The sequence below is a fragment of the Ambystoma mexicanum genome, chromosome 1p (assembly GCF_040938575.1).
Source record: "Ambystoma mexicanum isolate Mex_15411 chromosome 1p, UKY_AmexF1_1, whole genome shotgun sequence".
Classification (NCBI taxonomy): domain Eukaryota; kingdom Metazoa; phylum Chordata; class Amphibia; order Caudata; family Ambystomatidae; genus Ambystoma; species Ambystoma mexicanum.
This window is the reverse complement of record NC_090921.1, coordinates 1,304,216,173-1,304,232,627: the sequence shown is the minus strand read 5'-3', so window position 1 is coordinate 1,304,232,627 and position 16,455 is coordinate 1,304,216,173. Positions and strand designations below refer to the sequence as shown.

The 16,455-nt window shown below is 43.6% G+C and overlaps 1 protein-coding gene across 1 annotated transcript in view; it reads left to right on the top strand.

The window, feature by feature from the left end:
* Positions 1–16,455, top strand: part of NUCB1 (nucleobindin 1) — a 684,805-nt gene that overhangs the window by 330,673 nt on the left and 337,677 nt on the right. The window lies entirely within an intron of this gene.

Sequence of the window (16,455 nt, the reverse complement as noted above, 5' to 3'; positions counted from 1 at the left end):
ACGCGCCCGCTGCGTGCATTCTGTGGCCCGGTGACAAGTCTGCAGTCTTGAGGGGCACCAGATTACCCCTATCCCAGCCAGGCAGCTCGTCCTCTTGGCATGCTACACACCAGCGCTGCTTATGTGTAATTGTAGTGGGAGGCCGCCAGCGTCTCGGAGCATCTGCCATCTTGTCTGCCGTTCAGCCTTGGACCCGGTCGGCGTATCATTCCCCAGACAGTCCGTTTACATGAATGAAAGGCACCACGAGCAGCGCCAACGCATCCCCAACGGGGCACAGTAGCTCACGCAAGAAAGGTGCAAAACATGCCTATATTAAGGAGTTTTTATCAGGGTCCAGGCAGGAGCGCTCACTACACGCGTCCTCACAGCATGAACCCTGGCCACGCCTCCGCGGTAAAACATTGAGCCCGAACAGGACAGTGACGGTTTCAAAAGTGAAATCGAGGCAAACACTATTCAGGAACCCACGAATTCCCAGAAGCCGATTCCCAACTCTGAAGGGCAGGCGTCAAACCCAGCTCTGGAGACTACCCCAGGTGACAAAAATATATATGTATATAAAACGCACACATGAAGCAGTAGAAATCTGTATTTTAGTTAGCGATTAAAACTGCACGGTGACTTGCACTAACACTGTACCTTCGTTCCTTGCGCCGAAACAAAAATCAGAACCAAAGCGCTCAGCCTCGAGTAGCTCACACAAGACTCGGGCCCCGAAACTGTCTGTGTTGGCATCAATTAAAAAAAAGGAACACAGAAAACACATCACCATTCATCTAGCCAAACTGAGGGTGGGAGCTCTTTGTTGGATGCCGTGAAGGGAAGAACTGCCACTAGCGTCTGAGTCTGAGGAAGAGGATGACATTGTTTTTTCACTTCAATCCCCTTCAACCTCGTGGACCAAAGAGAAATTTGAAAGAACAATGGATAAGATGTCCTCTTTCATGGATTTCCTTGAGAAGCACCCCATCAGGAGCAAACGTGAAACACCTGTGTATAGGCGCCTTGAAACACCTGTGTATAGGCGCGTTACAAATGCCATATCATAACATATAGTTACAGAAGATGCTGTGCCACCAAAAAAGGCCACACAACCTACGCTACGCTATATGATTTCCCCATCGAGGTGGAGGATTACACTGATGAGGAAGAGGGCACATTAGATAGGAAGATCCAAATAATGAACCAGGGGAGTACCCTATACCGTCCCCGGATAGTGACAACCCAATCTAGTCATTCCCAACAAACAATCAGATTTTGTGTAATCTTTTTAAAAAAGGCTGCAGAGCAGTTTAAAATAGAGACAATGTGAATCTACGAGGGCCCACATTTAATTGAGGAATTCCTCAACGATAAGAAACAAATAGGACAATATATCAGCCTAATGCAATCGATAAAAAGGAGGATAACTCCTTCATTAGTTACTTCAGCTTTCACTAAGGCAACCCCCGTATAGAAAAGCGCTGCAAACCTGCACCAGTGGACCCTCTTTTCCAAGAAGCCATCTTAGGCCAGACTCAATGGTAGTGTGCACAACTTGTAAACAGGCTGGGCCCCCTTTAATGTCAACAAGGCACAGTGAGATAAGATGGACTATCCGGTTAGGGATGTCCAAGAACCCCTTAAATCAGATGCTCAAGTTTCTACAAGAGGGCAAGCAATCTGCAAATGCAGTTATTAAGAATGCCCTTGATCCAGTTGAGACTAATTGCAGAAGGAACTGTTGTCAAAAGACATGCTTGGCTGCGAGGGTCCGGTTTCAGACCGGGAAACACGGGCCACTCGCCTCAACATGCCGGTTGAGCACTATGTTCTTTTTGGGAAAGCTGTTGATGAAACCTTGTAAAAAGCCAAAAAAGAGTATGACCCCATCAATGCATTTTGCCAGTTTGCAGATAAACCTGTTCAAGAGACGTTTTGCAGGCAATCATCGTAGTTTTCATACCCAAGTTTTCCCCAAAGATCAGCTCAGTCTGCCTACACACCAAGCATATGTACTTGGTTTTCAAACCAAAGCCGACAAGGCATAGCACCATTAGCCTTTCAAAGGCAGTTTAGGTGGGGGAGAAGCCATGTAAGAGGTCAGTCGTCAAGAGGAGCGCCCTCTGCTGCCAAGCAAAGATGCCCTGATTCACGTTCCCTCCCATGCTACCCTGGTAGGGGGTCGAATAACATCTTGCACCCATGCAGGGGAGGAAATAACATCCAACAAGTGGGTCATATTCACCTTGACAAAGGGGTATTCCATCAAATTCATTGACAAACCATGCAATCTACCCCCAAGGAACAAATGAATGCTACCAGAACATCTGTAACTTCTGCAAGCACAGATTGAGGCATTGCTCGAAAAAGGCGCAATAGAGCAAATCCCGCAATCACAGGTCAACCTGGCTATGAATTCTGTGTACTTCCTTGTGCCAAAGAAAGCCAAAACAAAAAGGCCAGTGATGGATTGATGGTCAGTGCTGGATCTAAGGCCAGCAATCAGAAATGTAGAACCACAAAAGTTCAGAATTACTAGAGGTCATTCCCCTTCTCAAGCAGGGCGGTTTCTGGCAACATTGGATATTTGAGATGCATACTTTGATATTTCAGTTCTCGCGGCACATCGAAAGTACTTAAGATTCAAAGTATGCCCTGTACATTGTCAATTCAAAGTACTCCCTTTTGGAATTGCATCAGCACCTCCGGTTTTCACAAAAGTTATGATATTGGTTGCAGCACACCGCAGTGAAGGCATTCCAGTGTACCATTATCTGAATGACTGGCTAATAATGCGGGTAGATCCAACAGTAGGTCTCGGATATGCTCAAGCCACAATCTTCTACACTGACTAGGGTTTTTAATCAATGAAAAGAAATAGTCTCGTCCCCAGCCAGGAACAACATTTTGAGGGGCCTTTATCAACACAAGGACAATGCTAGTCTTCCCCCTCCAATGAGAGGGAACAAAACCATGTTAAACCGACTACGCAACAGGGAATCTGGTCAGCAGATAACAGTCAGAAAGGTTATGCATCTACACGGCATAATGGCATATTGCATCTTCATTGTGCCGCATGCCAGACTGAATATGCGCCCACTACAAGAATGGTTAGCAAAACAGTAGTCTCAAGCAGCAGGGGGAATGATACGATCTAGTGGAAGTTTCACACATACTGGTATTGGCTCTAAGATTGTGGACAAAAGAAAACATGCCGAAGGGAAATCTTTTGTCAACCCACCAAGTCAGCTAACAATCACAACAGACACATCCATACAGGTTGGGGGCACATTGCCTGCACCCGACTGCTAAAAGCACATGGTCATCCCCACTAAAGAACCAGCACATAAAGAAATTAAAACTCTTAGCTGTACAAAGGCCATTACACGCATTTCACCATCTATAGCAGGGAGAACATTCTGTTTGCAACAGACAGTACAACAGCCATGTTTTACATCAACAAACAGGGTGGAACACACTCACTGAAGTTGTCCCATATTCTTTGAGCGAGTTTGGAGTGGTTTCTTCAAAAGTCTATATACCTTCAAGCTCAACATGTTCTAGGGGAAGACAACTGTCTAGAGGACAGTTTAAGCAGAGTACAATCGCTGGAGGACAAGTGGGAGTTACATACTCAAATGCATTTTCTTTCAATAGGGCACCCATCGATGGACCTTTTTGCAACAGCAGAAAACACTATGGATCAATTGGTCAGGGATATTTGCATAAGCTTTTCCCCTCTTGCACAGATTGGTCCACATGATGCATCAGGAACCTTTGACAAGGATGCTTATTGCTCCAATGTGGGCGTGACGAACATGGTACTGCCATCTTTTCAAAATGTCTCTATGACTTCCAATAAAGATGATACCCACTCACAACCTGTTGTCGCAGGGTCAGGTACAGGGACTACATCCTCAATCTCATACAACCAATTTAGCAGCTTGGCTCCTGGAGCCATCGTTTTTCACTTCAATTTACCCACCAGATGCACAGAAATAGTTGGCACACAAACCCAACACTAGGCACTGCTACTTTAACAAATGGAAACATGTATCGTATGGTGTAGGAAGTCTGATGTCAATCTGATTGACTGTTCACCTTCACATATTCTTCCTTACCTCCTTCATTTATTCAGGTCTAGTGTTTGTTTGTTTGTTTATTTATTTATTTATATGGCGCACCAGGACCAGAAGGTATGAGGGCGCAAGCATTACAGGTATATTCTCAGCTTAGTTACATTTCAGTACATTATTTACATTATTATATACATTACATTATTATATACATTGTCATCCAAGGGCACAATGAGTGGGTGCATAGAGACAGAGTAGAATTACGACCGTGTTTATTTAATTCCTTAATGGTTCATCTAGCGGTGCTGTCGGCTTACACAACTTCTCAAAGCAAAGTCTCTAGGTGAATAATACCAGTAATCAAAGTCTTCATGGAATGAGTTAAACAATTACACCCACCAGTAGCTATCCCACCACCAGGTTGGGATCTAAATGTTTTGCCAAGAAAACCTATGCCTCCGACCCCTTTTTAATCTATGCATAAAGTATCTTTAGAAGACCTTCCTTGTACGGTAGATTTCCTTGTAGCTATTACATCTATTCACAGCATTGGTGATCTACAAGCTTTATCCGTGAGAGAGCCTTTTGTCACAGTGCACAAGGACAAGGTTGTCTTAAAAACGCACCCACATTTATTTCACGTTAACCAATCAATTGAACTACCAGCTTTCTTTCAAAATCCTAAAAACCTCAGGGGAACATGCTCTTCGTACAATGGATGTACTCTGGGCAGGCATGCACTACCTCAACAAAAAGCAACTGAGGAAAACCGATCAGTTATTTGTATCACTGGTAGCCAGAAGAGAAGGTCTTGGGCATGATCAGTGTTAGGACAGTTTTTCTAAAGTCCTACCAAGACTTCATAAAAACCATATCTGAGGCAGTACATAAGCTCCACTCAGTATAAAGCTGCATCACCTGCGAATGTAGGAGCATGGACAGAGAAGCCAGGCTTATTTTAGGAATGAGAGAGGGCAGTAGTTGGGTACAAAGAAATTGTAGCATGCATATGGTCCAAAGAAACACTGAAACACTATGCATTGTACAAATAAATGGTTTATTTAAATACAAGTAGGCCAAGATAATTCTTGGGTAAGTAAGTATTCTAACATCGTATAAACACAATCATTAAAAACAACTCAATGCCTATGGTATTCAAACTAAGGTATTAACCTTATTTAGAGGAGCAGGAAGCAAGTCCAGGTGAGTCAAACCCAAGGTTATACATTCAGGATAGTACTATACTATTCTTGTGGAATAAGACTAGGTTAGATATACTTTTATAATACAATCAGTAATTCAAGGGTAGTTCATCCTGTCAATTAAGCAGTGATACTCAGTTATAAAAACACATAATAAACCAACCCTGTTAAAAGTATACTCCTTGCAACATTACTTTTTAAAACTCCGTTCAGAGCTAGTATGAGCATTCAATAACTGTTTTAGAATGTAGTAAGCAAATCGGGGAAAGCAAAACCCAATTGCACTGAAAGATGCAATGTATTTCAAAGTAAGTAATAGACCCTATGAGATTTTGGAAATGCTCTTTGCAGTTTCAGGGGAGGCACAACCCAGTGTTACAAGTTTAGATGAGCATCAGCTAATGAAGGTAAGACATATATATTTTTTAAAGTAGCCTCCAGCTACTTAAAGGTAAGTATGAACCATAAAACTGTTTTAGATCTGTATAATTTAGACAAGGGGAAGCAAATCACAATGTTAGACTTTAAGAATGATGCAATTTTATTCAAGGCAGGTAAAGCCTGTTGGTACTGTTTTATCATTGCTTAACTGAATGAGTGTAAAAGCTTACCAACACTTATTACCTTTTAGAAGGGTGAAACACCATTCAAAACATGCACTTTTTGGATGGGCAGAATGCAACTCAAAGGTAAGCATAAACTTAATGACACTTTGTACCACCTTCTTTCAGAGATGCAGTTACCACACTAACAGCTTTAGCAAGTGAGTATTTTACACTTTCAAAGCAGAATCCTTTTGTTATGAATTCCATAGAAGATCTTCTTAAACAAGTATTTGCTTTCAGAGTGAGTTAAAGTGTTCAGGGACTTCTGAGAAGGCTCCCTATATGTGTTCATACGTTGGGCCTGGGTAGGTGATCTGGGCAAACTCCCAACCACACCAATCACCTACTCAGCCTCACAGGATGCACACCAGACTTAAGGTAAGTATTACCCAAGCTGCCTTAGGAGAAAAGAGCTTCGGAGTGGATGCATTCAGGATGCAGCAGCACGGGACTCGGTCCTTGGATTCCTGGTCTGGAGATCAAAGAACTGGACACTGGATGGGAACTTGCAGCAGCAGTCGTCAGAGGAGGCTTGCAGCAAAGCACTCGTCACTGATTTTCACGGCTCTGTGGATTTGATGCCTTTTTACAGCATCCAGATAAAGAATGAATATGGCCGGTCGGAGTCTATTCACTCGGTCCTGCACTCTGGCGAGGGAACTTCAGGGATTCAAATCTTGTCTCTGGAGAATCCAGCAGGAGTCCCCAAAAGTTTCGGATGGATTTGGACTTCGGAAGACCATTCCCTCCATCCAGGCTTGACGTCCCAGGGTATTGGCGGTTTGCATCCCAGCAATGCCGCAGCATGTCATGGGATGGCTCAAAATGCAGGTCTTCTTGAGACTAGTGGATCCCTCCAACCTCTGGTAGGAGTGTCGCATTCGGGACCCTCAGGTCGGTTGGAAGGAAGGATTGCGTCAGAATCCGGTTACACAGCAGGTTCTCCAGTCACTGGAACTTGCTAAAGATGTCTTTTCTTCATCTTCCTCTTTGGATTCAGCTCCAGTGGTCGACCTGTCAGCAGCTTCCATGTTCAGAGTATATATCAGGTACTACAGCACACCATCTGCAATCACTCCCTGCAGTTTACAGAAAGGGGTGGTCTGGCTGTCCATTTCGGACAGCCAGCCCCCAATTGGGAGTTGGCTCCTTTCAGGCAAGGTGAAAGACAGTGCTGCAGAGTTTTGGACTCCTCACTCGCTTCCTGCCTTCTCGGACACTCTGGAGCTTGGGCGGGGAGTACAAAGGATTCCCGCCAAAGACAAAACATCCACTGAGGTCGTTCCCGCCTAGCATGGCAGGGGAAGACCTCAAGCACACGAGAAATGGGGAAAAAAAGAGGCCCACCATTCTAGCAGAATGGTGGCCCTTCTGTGCATTACAAAGTCTGATTTAACAGCCTGCGAGTAATTAGACTAAAAAGTCACTAAGGTGAAACTCGCTGCCATCCAAGTAAACTTGCAATTGTAAGAAAAAGGTTACCAGGTAAGTGAGAAAGGGGATACATTGTATCCCCCAGCACTCCACATAAGGTGGAGTCTGCTGGCTCACTACATAAAATGTAAAGGGGATGAACATCCCTCTTTACTCTTTGGGAACAGTAGTGCATTTAAGTACATTAAAGAAAAATGAACAGGGAAGCCCAAAGGGGCAACCCAGCCTGAGCCCAAAAGTTATAGCAAACTAGAACTCCAAACATACACTGTAGAGTGACATAAAAAGGTCACCCATGAAAAGAGTAAAATACTAGGTGAGAGGGGGAAAAAGATTCCCACTCACCTAGGGACAAGTAGAAATAATCCCAAGTTCCAAGCAAACATTCTGAGGTTGACACTTCAGGAAGATTTATCACTAATATGAAATTCTTACCTTACAGTCATCGGATGGATTGTAAATTGTATCCAACAGTTTTCAAGCAAAACATTTCCTTTTGCACCCATATCACATTCTACGCGTAGCACAGGAGCTACTTTGACTTTCATTGCAAATGTGCCATTGGAAGCTACTTGTAAAGCTGCAACATGAGTTCAGTACATACTGTCACGTAACACTATTGTGTTAACACAAGCAAGAAATGTTTCATAGGTGGGACAGGCAGTGTTATAACTGTTATTCTTTTTACTATTCCTTCAATTCACCTACTACCACCTCCAGGTACTGCTTGATAGTCTATGCAGAGCATGTGATTCTAAGCAGATCCACAAGCCTCAGAAAACAAACATTGTCTTCCAGAAATCATCTTTCTCTTGCTTGGATCTGCTTGGATTCAAATGAGCCTACCCATCCTCCCCGCTAGAGGAGCTCAAGATGGCCCAAACAGCATGCTAATCACATTTATATAAATGTATCCTAAACTTTATTGCCGATATATGTTAAAGGAGGACTTTGTTTTTTAGCCTTCTTTTTAGTCTACACATTTTTGACACACACAGTCCACTTTTTGTATCCTCCGGGCAGAAACATAAGCTTAGGACCTTGAAAGATCATGGTTACTGTACATGTAACAGTAGGAATAGTATTAGGGAATGCCCTGTCAACGCTCTGTTGACTTCGAAAAGTAAGAATGTAATACTCTGCACCAACTACTAGATGTTCCCCTATGCGCAGCTTGTGAATCTTAGCAGAGACAAGCTGCAGAAATACTGGAACGTTATCTTAGACTTATAATTTGTAGCCTAAGATTCATGGACTGCACAAATTATATTCCATTGCTAATACCGTTTGACTTGTTTGGCACATCGGTATGACATTTTCCAAATCTGTTTTTTGGCCCTGGCCCCCAAAACTGGAAATTTTGATTCAAATGTGTTCAATGAATTAAAAGTTATGAAGCATGAGCAAATTTGCTTTAAATTTGTGTTGGGAACGGCACAAAGTAGTTCAGTTGTGCCTTTACTTGGTTTGGTGCCAATCTGTCCAGTAGTGTTTTTAATTTTGTCAGAGAGCGGCGTGCCACTGGCATCAAAATCTTTTATAGATTTCACATAATGCATTGCTTAAAAGCTGTAGTAGAGATATTTTTAAAGCAAACATCCAGTGGGATCTTGGATATTCAAAAGGATTTGCTTCAGAAATTTAAAAAATCTGGAAAAAGGAAAGATTGCAAACAAAGTGTGTTTTTTTTTATACTGAAAATAAGTGGCGAGTGGGTGGGAAAGCAGCAAATGGCTGTGTCAACAGTAGTATTGTGTTCTGGAAGTGTACGGTGTACTTGTGAGGCTGTGTCTCATTAAACAAGCCCTTTCACACCAAGAGGTTATACATTGAGTTTTTGTATGAACTGACAAAGCAACCCATGCACCATAGAGAGTAATCTGCTCTTTGAAGTTCTGTGCAGTTATTTATTTTACAACAGTATATGTATTGGTATGATTCTACACTGGACCTTTTGATTAAATGGGGTTCTCGCATTGCTGTGCATTCCAGTGGCACAGGCCAGTTCTCTAGTCCCCCTCGATTCCCCCTTCCTGTTCCCAGTCCCCCATTACTCTTGCCTCCATCTTCCTGGACTCAGTGCCCCATTATCCCTCCCTCCCTCCCTCTTCCTGCACTCACTCCATCATTGCCTAGTATCCCAACACCTCTGCTTCTCTCTTCATGGACCCAATGCCCCATTAACTACCACCCCCCGCCCCTTACTTCCTGTTCCTTTATTCAGTCCCCCATTACCGTCATCTCCACCGTCCCACAACTGCAGTCCCCTGTGTGAAAACCCCAACAACCCCTTGCCTCTAATGCCGCTCCCACTCTGCCCTCCCACAACTGGTTGCAGTTTCTCGCATGTTCTGTAAACCCCAAACATTCCACCCCACCCTTTCTTCCACCAGGTCTTGGTCGCTGCAATGCATACATCATCTCTCCCCCAGTTGCGCTGTCCTTGCACCCATACCCATACTTGTCAAAATCCCACCCACATGGTCACAGTTAGGTTGGGGTTAGTCATTTTGGTTCCTCTGACTTGAAAACATGCAAACCCACGAGGATCCGGATGACCCAAAGAAGCAATAAACAGGACACCAGAGAGGATGACTGGCAAATCAGAAGCATCCATAGCCAAAAAAGTAGCGACAGGTGAAAGTAGGAATCTGAACAAGATTCAAAGATCAGGGTGAAAGGACAGGGTAGTCGTCCATCAAGAAACAATGGGGGCGGTGGCTGAAGGCTTCCCAGATGTCACAAAAAGGGGCTGAGGCAAGGCAGCAGAAAGCCACCCGATATCAAGACCAGGAAAACTTTAACATAAGGCTCTGGGACCATAAGTATTTTACAGAGAGGCAGGGAATTAAGATATTCCGGCCAGCAAGAATGCATTGGAGAGGGGAAGCGAAAAGGGGTCGGGAGTAAGGATAAAGGAGCCAGGGTGCAGCCAGTCTGTCCACACCAGGTCTTCTGCAGCAAGCCCTCTTCAGCAGCAGTCTTTCATGTGTTCAAGTACACACTCTCTGGTGAATGCACAAAATCTGTTTCTGATAATACAATCATCTAGGGGTGATACAAGCCTGCCCTCCCATCACACAACCAGGTGGCATGCAAAGGCTTTGGCAGTTAGTCCGACTGGCCCTCAAACCTCCAAATCCACTGGTGCATCCACACATGATATTGATTGGGGAAGTCTAATAGACTGTAAACGGTATGCACCATTTAAACTGAAAATGAGGGTGCCTTTGTGGGCTCTGCATGAGCAATAGCACAAACAAAATGTCAATTTTGCCCATTCCTTGTGGTGGACATAGACAAAGGGATGGCCTAAAACGGAATAGCCGGGACATATAGGTGCAATAAAAGTGACTATTCCTCTAGTCAAGCCGAAACTCTTATCACAACTTCCACCAGCCCACTTCACAAGACTTATTCAAGATGATAAAATCACCCTGGTACACAAAAAGGATGCTTAGAAAGCACTGGGCCCTTACAACCGTATATGCTAAGGACAGCCAACAGAAAACGGGTTCTAGTGGCAGGGGGAACTTCAGTAGAAGTCTCTCGACCACAGAAGAAAAGTTTAAAAAAACAAGGAAGCCAGACAAATGTTTATTGGAGCCAGAAAGACAAAAATGAAATTCTGTCCCAACAGTCAAATATATAATTCACAAACCATGAAACAACTTAAGGAATGGGACATGGGTTACGCATTCTAAATGATCAGTAGCAAGACATTTTCTGATGGTTAATGTGAGTGTTTCACAGTTGTGTGATTGAAGCCATGAACCAACACAAACTTGGAGAACACCTACCCAATGCTACTACAATGTAAGTTATTTGCAACACTCTTCCAGGCCCACAGCCAAGAGTAATGATTAACTGTAACAAGCTGTAACAAGGATGCAAACTGGTGTCTGAATATACAGAATGCACTCCAAGACAAAATCATAGGACTCCAGTCAAAAATTGAAGCAAAAAAAACATTAGTTAAACTGACTGATCCACTCAGTCACCACGCGAATGCCCTAACTAACAATGAAGTGCCACATTTTGAATTCGCAGAGGTCACAAATTCAGAAGTCCTCCAAATCATCTCTAGTCTACACTCAAGGTGCCAAGGGGACCCTTACCCCGCAACAGTCGTTAAAGACTGCACCCCCAAACTCACTCCATTCATCACCAATCTCATCAATGCCTTTTTTAAAAACAATTGCGTACCGACTGACCTAAAGAACGCCTGAGTATTACCCTTACTGAAAAAACCTACTCTCAACCCAAACATGCCTACGAACTGCCGTCCAATAACAACAGTACCCTTTCTACTGAAAATTCTAGACGGTAGTTTACCTTCAAATAAAGAAATATCTTGAAGCTAATAATATCCTTGGGTTACGACAGTCAGGATTCCGTCCAAGACACGGGCCAGAAATAGCACTCCTGGATTTAATAATCCAAATGACGACCTACAAGATCGAGGGAAATTAGCCCTACTTCTCTCCTCCTTGATCTCTCGGCTACATTCGATCTCGTGGATCACAACATCTTGTTCAAACACTTGGCTTTAGCAGCACACTTTTCCCATAACGCCACCCATTGGATAAAATCATTTCTAACAGACACGACAATGAGAGTCTTCTCCCCCAAGGAGGAAGCACCTCCCACTATTGTATCATGTGGAGTACCCCAAGGATTGTGTGTATCTTTAACATTATACAACATCTTTACCAAGCCATTATTTGAATGTCTGGATGATTTTGGTGTCCCCTACACTAACTATGCAGATGACACCCAAATCCTCATACTAAGGCTGTGGATCATGTTACTGACACTGCCACACTCAATGCCATTTACTTAACCATCCAAGACTGGTTGGCGCATCACAGGTTGTGCCTGAACGACGGCACGACCGAGTTGCTTCTCATAGGCTCTCAACTCAGGCTTTCTAAACTAATTGATGCCTTCAAATCCTTTAGGTAAAAACACTGGGATTCTACCTGGAATCATCACTCACTCTCTCAAGACAAGTAAATGCTACAACATCAGCGACAACCTACACCTGTAAACTCATGAACGCATGCAGACCATTTTTAACACCTGACCGCTGTATTACTCTGGCCAGAGCCCTAGTCCTGACCCAACTCGACTACTGCAACGCCCTATATGCTGGCACCAAGATCCATAACATCTGGAAACTCCAGGTTCTGCAAAATAACACCCTTAGAGTCGCACTCAACATCCCCAAATCAGCTCACATCTCCTCTGCAAGACAAAAACTCCACTGGCTTCTGGTACAGGAACGTATCATGTTAAAAGCACTCACCCTGACACACAAATGTCTTCACCGGGTGGCCCCCTCTTACCTGTCAGACAAAATCTCAAAACCCCATCATGTAAGGCCTACAAAAGCAGCCTACATGCACCTTCTCGCCACGCCAAGATTCAAACTTCAAAAAGCGGGTGGCAGTAGCTTTCCTACAATTGCTACCAAGCAGTGGAATACACTGCCGATCCAACTTCGAGCATAAGAATCCTTTCGGATATTCTGTAAACAACTCAAAACTGACTTCTTCACACAAAGCCTGGGTAATTAACATACCACACTCATGTCAGTTGTACTTATCATACGCTCATTAGCCTTATTGGGACTCCTCTAAGCAACCTTGTAAATGTATCATACCTCAACCAATTGTATCAATTATTGTTGAGGACTATTGTATATATGTAACCTTTGTGTAAGAAATTGCCCAAATGCCTTTTGGGCTTGGCGCACTATATAAGTAACAAAATAAAAAAATAACATTTTAGATTTTGATGGTTTTTTAAATTAACATTTCAACTGAATTGTGTTTAAAAAAACAAACAAAAGAGAGAGAGATATCCAGTAAAGCAAGCAAACTAGTCAAAACATCACATGCAAATGTTACGGCAACTAAGCACAACAATTTGCAACTTCTTCTGAGACTTTCAGCAAGAGTGACCAGAATTACTTGGGACTGTGTTGCACTCATGAGCTATATTATTTGAATCGTTTGCCAGTTTACTTCGGATGGTTTCAACGAAGTTAGTGACCAGTTTACAATTAGGGGCGGTTCACTAGTTAAATGTCAAAACATTAGTCTTGCTAGTTTTGCGTGCATATTTACATGGAAGTGTCTTTGGTTTATATTGTTTGTGTCAACCGAATATAATAAGAACATCTGGGTGAATTATGCATACAAACATGTTGGTGGGTAGAAGGAAGACCTAGTAAATGATTGTGAGCACGTTATTGCACTTTAAGGTAAGGGTTGCTAGTACTCATTAGTAATTATTAAAAGAACTTGTGTACATTTTTTGAATGAATATAAGTGCTAGTTCTAAATGTTTCAACTTGCAGTCCACCTGAAGAAGGGCACTTGCTGGAACGTTGTGGAAAGGGTGTATTGGTGTGTGCAAGGTAAAAAAAAAAAAAAAACTGTACAGATAAAACAGCTTAACTTTGTGAGCCAACATAAGCACTTATGACCTGACCTTATGAAGCCTATGTCACATTGGCAGGTGCATTGAGGCTTCCCTGCGACAAGCAGAACATTCAAAATGCCTAAGAAAGCAAAGGCCAAGGGGATTCATATGTTTTTTCTGGTAGGCGTTTGCCACACCCAAGTGCCCAGGAAGGCTACTCTTAGTCCATGAGGGCTGAAACTGGAATCAAGAAAAAAAGTCAAGAACCAGAAGAAATATGTTGGGTGCTCCCTGGGTTGGGAGTGAGACAAGTGCTCTGAGCACTCTAACCGTAGAGCTGTGTAAGGAGCTCATGGTGGCAACAGTAAAGACAGGCACAAGTGATCACAGTTAAAGGGTGTATATTGAACTGTATAATGGGTGAGAGAAACGCCTAATCTAAACCTAATAAGATGGGAGCAAGCTACGACCATTCAAATAATAATAAGGCAGTCCTAGTGGCGTCTTGCCAAATAAAAAGGGCCTATACTAAAAAATAAAGCTATTGCCAATCCATACCACTAAGTTGCAAAAGAGTAGGATAATATTCACCGAAAAAGAAAGAAGTGTTCACAAAATGGTAAGTCAGGATGGTATGGCTGGAGTCTGCTTTCCCCACTCCAGGTTTTAAGCACAGGACAAGGCGGGACTTCTGAACACAGCACACTCCTGGGCCTATCCAGCACAAGGTTCACAACTCCATTCAACGATACCAGGACCTTCAGGGGCCAAGTTTCTTTTCTACAAAGTCTCTTGCCTTTTGAAGGCCTACGGGATCAAAACAACAAACAAACAAAAGTTCCTTCGGTGATCTTGCACATTGGGCAATTGCTCTTCGCCCCTTGGATCTCCCTCCGCTGGGCTCTGATCCTTCTGGCAACGTGGGCCTCCCTCCGTCGGCGTCACTACGGCCTTTCACTCGTAATATTAACACACTGTTGTCAGGTGTATCATGCTTCACCCAAATTCACAGGCATTCCTCAACTGGGTTCACATTTGCCAATTTCACAGTTCACTTTGCCTTTTCACAATGTGAGATTAACTTCTCTTAGCTTTTCCCTTGGGATCCCTCTGGCGGGTTCACATAGCCATCTTTAACACAGTTCATGAGTTTCTAATACAGTTCATGATTTGCTCCTCATCAGAAAGCGGGTTTCCCTACTAGCTTTCTTTCTGTATCCCTCCTGCCACAGTTCACAGAACATTCTCTTCGGAAAGCAGGGGTTCCCTTACCCTAGCTTTCTCTTGGCAATGGGTCAGAGACTTTCAATTGTACAAAGGATTTGACGTGTCCTTTGTAGGACCACTGACACCTCACGCCGGCCTCTCCTAGGGCCTTCTGGTACTTGTAGTTTCTATGCAAAACAAAGGGGCCAGTCGGAGTCCTTCGAATGAGCTTTCCCAAAAGTTCAAACACACACAAGTTCTTTGTTCACCAGTTCTTCGTATTCATATATTGTTGCCGATTGCAACTGGTTTGCTATCAGCTTTCTCAGACTCACCAGCTGTGTTGAACCCGTTGTTTGGGCTTCCTTCTGGAGTCAAGGACAGTATCACAGTAGCCAGCCTGCCTCTCCGCCTGTGTTATCAACGCGGGAGGCCCCCGTGCACCGTTGACACCTGACACCACACACCAGCTGTATTCCCCGATCTTGTGATTCCCTTTTTGGAGGCTTTGTGGAGTTGAAAAGGGCAAGGGCAATTCCCTATTCGTCCTTTCAGGTCTCGCCGCTTTACTCCTCAGCTTGAGCTGCTTCCTCGTGTGTTCGGCCTTGCTCGAAGTGTGCTCTCGTGCTCTGCCTTTTATCCCTTTGGGGAAGGTAAAGGGCTGTCAGGTGTGCGTGGTTCCTGTCAGTTGCCTGACTCTGCCTGACCCTTGTATTGGGACATGTCGGGTAAATGGTTCTGGTGTTAATCAGTTGTCTTTCTCTGTGTAAGAAAGTGTTTGTGTCAGAAAAGGGGGTTGGGGTTAGAGCTGCTAAATATCCTAAGGTGTAGGATGGGGACAAATCTGTTACAGGGAATGGGTCTACCGCGTCTCGGCCATCGGTGTCCCACCTCCATTTCCTGAAGACCCCCCCCATCCAGGTGATCCTCCCCCAGGAATTGGATCCAATAGCGATGGCCGTATCCTGGCCACCTGGATGATAGATCCCCGGGGACTAGTAAGTGAGACACCTTCAGGTTTCTCACAGCTGTGAATAATAAGGCAAGTTGAAGTTAAACATAAAGTACTTTATAGAATAAGCCTCTTGCACCAAGTTGTGTTCTACCTCCATCCTGCCACTTTCTATTTAAGCTATCCCTTTTTGATTTTAGCTAACCACCCTATGACCAATGATGGTTCTCTCAACCCAACCTGCAGCATAATATATAGATGTACTTTCAACCTGGCTCTGTGATGCACATTGTGTCACTGCAGAGCTCTCTTTTTTTGTTTATTCCATTAGATAACATTGGGCTGTTCCTAATTTCTAAAACCTCCTAACTGAAACACTAGATTTGGATTCTAAATCGATGTTCCTGAATTTTTAGTCACTTATGCAGAAGTCACTATCATAAAGACTCCATAATATATTCATCCACCTGCAATTAAGTGCAATACTTCTCTTCTGCAAACCATTATAAATTATGTATTGTTGCTAATAGCCTTGACTACTCTGCCAAGTGTACCCATGTGTCCGG